Here is a 7,323-nt window from a genome sequence, read left to right as displayed (position 1 = left end):
CTGGAACTGACTCATTTTACCTTCTGCTTCACCCACGTTTAGAACCAAAACCTGGTCCATTCTGTCTCTGCTTTAAAAGTTATTTACTAAAAATGTCTGTAGCAGCTTACTTAACTCAGAGCTGCAGTGCGTAATAAATGATGTTCAAACTGGAGGCGTTGAGTGTGCAGGAGAGTAATCATCTTGTTTTTTGCCATTGGAAGACTCTGAAAACAAGAAATTCATCTTTCTAGTCTTTTCACAACGGCTGCTGTGAAGCTGAAAGACATTTTATAACTACTTTGAACTGATATCCAATATCATGAGTAACCTTTCAATACATTCACTCTACCAAGTTTAACCTTGAAAATCAAGATGTTGCTAAGGCAACAACAGACTGTCATTTTATTTATTTGTTTTTATTTCTCTGCAAAGTCCTGAACAACAAAAGCAATGTCTGATCACAGCTGACACATCAGAAGAACGATAAACCTGTTTTAAGCAGCTCTGGTGCATTAATTTGCAATGACATCGGAGACTAAACAGAATTAGGACATGACTTGAAAGAAAACTGACAAATGTTTCATATTGCATGTCAACCAGATTTAGTTATGCAGCAAACAGCATATGAAAAAAATTCAGGACCTTTCTATGGGATATCAGCATCAGAACACTTGCACATCAGTACAGGGAAATCTAAATCTCTTTGGCCCACTTTGAAAGTTATAATTTTAGATGCAGCACTGCAGCGAGGTGTTAAAGCCAAAGGCCTCTTCAAATGCCAATAAGAGGCCAAAGTATGCTGCAGAAAATATAAACGAACCTGGAACAAATGCAGCCTTGTTGGCATGAATCTTTTGAAACTAACACATAAATTCCTTTTCTCAATTTTGCCACTTTTGGTAAAAGTAAGCATTGGAATCTTTTACAAAAATTCTTTCTGATTTCTTTATTCTTCTTCTTTACACCACACTAATTCACGAGTTGTGTATATACATTTACTTCCAACATGTAAAACCTATTCAAAAATTGTGATTGCATGTTATAATTTGCAAAATGACTCACATTTGTTCAAGCTGAGAGGTGAAAAAAGACTGCAGTGATGGCATCAAACTGATGAGTCTCAGGCTTCCCAGACCATAAACTATGTAAGCCGCTGCTCAAACAGTCATTGGTTTCATAGCCTCTTATTTGGGACACAGAGATATTTTGTAGTTCACAGCTGGAGGCTCATTTATAACCTTTTTGATGGAAAAAAAATGTAACAAAAACACAGAGTCTAATGGGAATATAGTCTTGAATAGTCCCGCTTTGTGCTATGAATATGCAAAGCATTTTCTGTTTGTCCACATCTCCTCAAATGCACTTTTTGAGATTTTAAATGGTTAAAGGTTTGAGATTATTTGGAAACAATATGGGATTTTGTGCAGTTTTTTTTTTTTTTTCAAGAAACTAGCATGTTAGCCTTTATTCATTCAGGTTTGAGCTTTTGGTCAAAAGTAGTTTAAGAAACTTTTTTTAACGGAAACTGAGTCCAAGGTTTAGGCTTGTATCAGTGACTGGGATGTGAGGGATTACAAAATTGAAATATGAAACTAGCAAACATTTTCCAGAAATGGATTCTGAAGCCAATAAAGAAACTGGGCAGTAGCAAAGAGAAAAAGGTTTGGCAAATCTAAAAATATGATGAACAGGTGATGAAAAAACTCAACAAGGACAGGTGTAACACTTTCGTGAGACCAGATGTGTCCAAATAACAAAGTTAAATGGAAGTGCAACGATTCAAATTGGAATCTTTGGAAAAAAAAAAAAAAGGATAAAGCAAGTTATTGCAGATCCACAAAGTTGATGAGCTAAAGAACAACACTTTAGAATACCCATATTAAAACCCAAAAAGCTCTTGAGAGTTTTGTAGAACATAATACATTTTGATATTCCTTTTAAGAATTTTAATTAAATGTTAATTCAACCATAATCTAAACCAAACTTGTATCCGAATGTTGGTAAAATATATAAAATCATTTATATGTAAAACAAAAAGAAGAAACAATTACTTTGTTTCTATTATAATACAGTTCTTCCTTTTTCTTATTTTATTTATTTAATGACTGATGTGTGATCCATAGAGTGCAAGCTGAATTTAATATATGATCTAAAAACGTAACTTTTTTTATGTGTGTTAACATTTATTCTTCTTTGACATCCTGGATCTTTTGGAAAACCCAGCAACAATGAACCAACTTTTTCTTATTTTGAATTTCGAAGCAGTCACCCCGTGAAAGCATCTGATAGCAGAGCCGAGAGGAAAAGTAGATTATTTGCTGCATCAAAGCAAAAGCGAACCCAAAGGCCAAGCCAGCAAAACACAACCTTGAAATTACCAGGTAGCTCTTCTAGGCACTCTTCTGAGTGCACATTGAGGCAGAAGATGTTGGGATCTCACTCACTTTTATAAATTAAAAACACTTTGACATCTAACAATATCTGTAGGAGAGACAGAGCTTAGTCATTCATTTTGTAAAAAGTTGGAGTAACTGGCTCTAATCTGTTTGCTCAGTAGTCGGACAGAACAAGTTAAAAAAAAACAATAAAAAAAAAATGTTTGTTTTGATGATGTCATCCTCTTGAGTAAGGCCTTTTTAAAATCTACAGTCACAGATGTTCCCTCCACAGTAATTCAGTTACAGTTCATAATTATCAAAATTATAGCACATTTTTCAACTGAATATTTCATAAATTGCATCCTTTCATATTTCATATACTGATAGAAAAAGACTCCCCTCTGCCCCTTTGGGAGGAATCTGGAAGAACACCACGCATATTCATTGTTATCCACTTTTGTAATTAGTCTAGATGCAAATAGTATGTACCAATCATAATGTACCTAAACCCACTAAGAAGCCTTAGTATTAGCCTGCCAATAATATGCAACAGCTTTTAAGCTAGTTTCTATTCTGCAAAGGATATCGTCTTCACGCAGTTATGGGAACAAGTCTTGGTGGACATTTCCGTCTTCCCTTGAAGCTCTTTCAGTTCTACATTATCAAGCCTTTTCTTTCCACAACAGGAGAATAAACATCAAAAAAAAAAAAGTAAAACATCTTCTTTCTTTCATTACTCCCCAAGAATTTTTGGGTATTTGGATGTCACTGAATTGTTTGATGACTTGTTGTGCAAGTCATCTACTTCTCCTCTCCTCTATTTTTTGATTATTTATCATTTAGTTCTCCATGCCTCTGTTTGGTGCAATGCAATTCAAGTGTTGTCCCTCTTTTCCACTCAACCCCGGGGGAGCGGGAGTGATTCCAGATTCCAGTTGGCTCGTCTGTGCTCCTGCTCCTCTTCTTGGCCTTGGACCTCGCCTCTGGCTTGTCTGCGCTCCTGTACCTGAACGTGGACCTTGCCTCTAGGACGCATTGCACCCCCAGCCATCCCCCAACTCAAGATAAGGTAAGATAAATCTTTATTGTCATTGCACAGTGATACTTCATTCAAAGTACAATGAAATAAGGATATTGTCCCACATCAGTGCATTTAGAGAGAAAAAAATAATCTAGTTTTAAAAAATCCCTCTAAAAATAAAAAAAGGTACAAATGATCTGGTGTTAATGTTTTGCGTTAATTAAGGTTATTGCCTGGTTGTAAAAACTGTCCTTTAGTCTGTTTGTCCATGCTCTCAGCACTCTGAATCAACTGCCAGAGGGCAGCCTCTCAAACACCTGGTGTCCTGGGTGTGTGCAGTCAATCAAGATGCTTCATTCCCTCTTTAGACAGCGGGTGTTGTAGAGGTCCTTCAGGGAGGGAAGGGGATTACCAATGATTTCTTGGGCAGTGTTAATGACCGTCTACAGTGCCTTTTTGTGTGCTGTGGTGGAGCTGAAGAACCATACAGAGATGCCATTTGTCAGCACACTTTCAATTGAGCAGCGGTAGAAGATTGTCAGCAGCTCCCTCTCCAAATGGGTCTTCCTGAGAATCCTCAGAAAGTGGAGATGCTGTTGGGCCTTCTTCAGAGCCTCTGAGGTGTTGGAGCTCCACTGGAGGTCTGCATCTATGTGCACTCTTAGGAACTTGCAGCTGAGCACCCTCTCCACACACTCCCCATTGATGAAGATGGGCTGAAGTTTGGACTTCTTCCTCCTGAAATCAATAATTAGTTCTTTGGTCTTGGAGATGTTGAGGACCAAGTAGTTGACTGCACACCACCCCACCAGCTTGTGGACCTAGTCCCTGTATGCTGTCTCCACCGGAGATGAGCCCCAACATGGTGGTGTCATCTGCGAACCTTATGACAGTGCTGTCTGGGTGGATGCTGACACAGTCATATGTATACAGGGTGTACAGAAGGGGGCTGAGAACACAGCCTTGTGATGAGCCAATGTTGATGCCGAGAGCTGTTGAGAGACTCTGACTCTCTGGACAGAGAAAGTTTCTAATCCAACAGCAGATGTTTTAGAGAAGTCCCATATCCAGCAACTTATTTGTCAGTCTGTCTGGTAGTAGTGTCTTGAAAGCAGAGCTAAAGTAAATGAAGAGCAGCCTAGCGTAGTTCCCCTGGTGTTCCAGGTGGGAGATGATGGTGTGTAGTGCTCTGACAATGGCATTTTCTGTCGATCTGTTAGCTCTGTATGCAAACTGAAATGGCTCAAATGCCGGAGGGAGGCAAGACATGATGCGATATTTCTCAAAGCTCTTAATGATAACAGGAGTCAGAGTTACTAGTCCGTAATCATCGAGGCTGCTGATTAAATGAAGCCCAATTCAGCGCCTAATGTCTTGCGCATCAAAACCGCAAATCAAAACCCCAAATCCGCGAATCAAAATGCATAAATTGAGAACCAAAACCCACAATTAGCAACCAAAAGATATAACCCAAGCACAATAATTCTTCTCAGCTGCCGATTTGTTTTTTCACCATTCTGAAATCGTCGTTTTGAGATGCGCTTTTATTCTGAGATTGTCTTTTTAAGTTGCGCTTTTATTTTTTGAGTTGCAGTTTAATCCTTTGTGATTTTGATTCTAAAACCTGTCGACACGTAAAATCAGTGACACGTCAGTCAAGGGGAGGAGAGGCGGGACATCCCCGACATCCATTAGCTCATTGGCTACCGAATAACTCTGAGTCTTGCGTCAATATACCAGTTTATAAGGTGAGTTTTTCATGTTTTTCACATCTTTTAACATATTAAACGCACAAACGTGTACTTTATGTAACCGGAGGAAGCCAGCACAGTCAGATGACCTCCACCAGTTGCTGCTAGTGAAAAAAGATGTTAGAAAGTATGATGTTGCATGAAAACTATTGCTATTCATTGTAAACAATGTTTTCCCGTGTTAGCCATGCTAGCTAGCTCAACTCTAGCGGGTTTTTGGCTCATTTCAGGACTTTTACGGATTAAACAAAGTTGATTTTTTACGACAGTGTCAGAATCGGTCATGTCAAACTTTGGAATAATTGACCGCGAATTTTCACTTCGATTAATCAAATATTTTTTTTAAGAAGTACATCAATGTATAACCTATAAGGTTTCTAAAAGGGATGTCCCACCTCTTGTCCCCTTGACTGACGTGTCGCTGATTTTACGTGTCGACAGATTTTAGAATCAAGAAAGAAAAAAAAGTGCAACTCAAAAAATAAAAGCGCAACTCAAAACGACGATTTCAGAATGATGAAAAAAAAAATTGGCAGCTGAGAAATATGATTATGCTTTGGGTTATATCTTTTGGTTGCAAATTGTGGGTTTTGGTTCTCAATTTATGCATTTTGATTTGGGGTTTTGATTCGCGGTTTTATGGTTTTGATGCGCAATACATTAGGCGCTGAATTGACACCATACCCATCTGCTACACTATTTAAACATGTAGTTGTAGAGTTAGATAAGCTAATTCTTCTCTAAGAGTTGTGGTACATCGCCTATCCGTCCAGGTGAGGACGGCAGGCACCTTTTTTTTCTGGAATTTGTTTTTTTTTAAGGAGTTTCTCTTTACCAAGAGGGAGGGTCTAAAGGCAGGGATGCCCAGTTTAGCTTAGTCTGTTTAGTTTAGTTAGCAATTACCTATTCTATTTTATGACTGATTTAATGACCTTATACAATTACTGGTATGAAGCCTATTGAGACAACTATTGTTGGAACATTGGGCTATATAAATAAAATTTAATGAGAAATACTCATGACCTTCACTAGCTATACTACATTGCTAAAACTGCATGATATTTGACGATTTGTACTGGCCTCCTCAACATTCATCTTCCTTAAGCTTCGGTCCTGGCAACACACGGTCCGGCGGCTACTTTCAGAGAAAAGTCCATGTAAATGCGCATAAATGCACGTTTCGGGCTTCCACATTCAAAACTCTTGAGTTCAAGAGTAGCTATGGATATTTAAAGGACTGTTTTGGAGCTGTAAATACTAAATGCGTGGTCAATGAATGCTTATCAAAAATTAAACCAGGTCAAACTTTGACTAAACCCAGATTTGGTAGCGACATACGGATAACATCCCTTTTTAATTCACCTAAGAGCCAACCGTTTGAAAATTGATCATGGAGAAGAAATTAATAATTGCAGTGTGTGCTAAGGTGGAATTAAATGACACCAATTCTTCCATATATATTGGAAGCTGTGAAAAAAAAAAAAAACTTTGGATCAAGAACTGCAAGATTTCCACCTCCCTTCTTGTCCAGTGTGAATAAGCGATTAAGCGTGATTAGCCCATTCTTGAACGCGTGTAATATGCCCGGTGTGTCCGTAGTTTCAGATGTTTATTCAATCGCATAATACTGCCTAAGTTACAGGAATTTAACCAGGGTGTTGAGTCATTAAAACGGTATGGGAACTTCATATTTAGAGCTGTAAGATAAGAAAAAGTTGGACCAATCCTTAGTACTCGATCAGTCCAAAGTTAAAAGTTGTGTACAACCTTAAGTAGAGCATAACTGTTGCGATGAGCTGTACAGAACCATACAATTCTATTGTATGGTTCCATCCAATTCTAACCATTCTAACCAGCTCCTGTGAAGATATTCAGCTATAAAAAGACTAAAATAAAATACAGATGTACAATGAATCCAAATGGAGTTCATCCTCCCTGAGTATAACACAGGTTTCTAAGTCCTCGTTTAAAAACTCATTATTGAAATGCAGGAGAGTGTGTGCCCCTACATACTGACATATGCCTTTACATTACAAAGCAAACACACATCTGCAGGATCAGCAAACATCAATATCTTGTGGATTTTGTATGCGAGATTGTTGCATTCCAACGTTTTGATGTGAAGTTAATCATATGGGACACTGCATCCCGGGGCTTTAAAATGTGGCAACAGGAAGATTAAACATGGCAT

The sequence above is a fragment of the Oryzias latipes genome, chromosome 10 (genome assembly GCF_002234675.1).
Source record: "Oryzias latipes chromosome 10, ASM223467v1".
Lineage (NCBI taxonomy): Eukaryota > Metazoa > Chordata > Actinopteri > Beloniformes > Adrianichthyidae > Oryzias > Oryzias latipes.
This window is presented reverse-complemented; position numbering follows the sequence as displayed.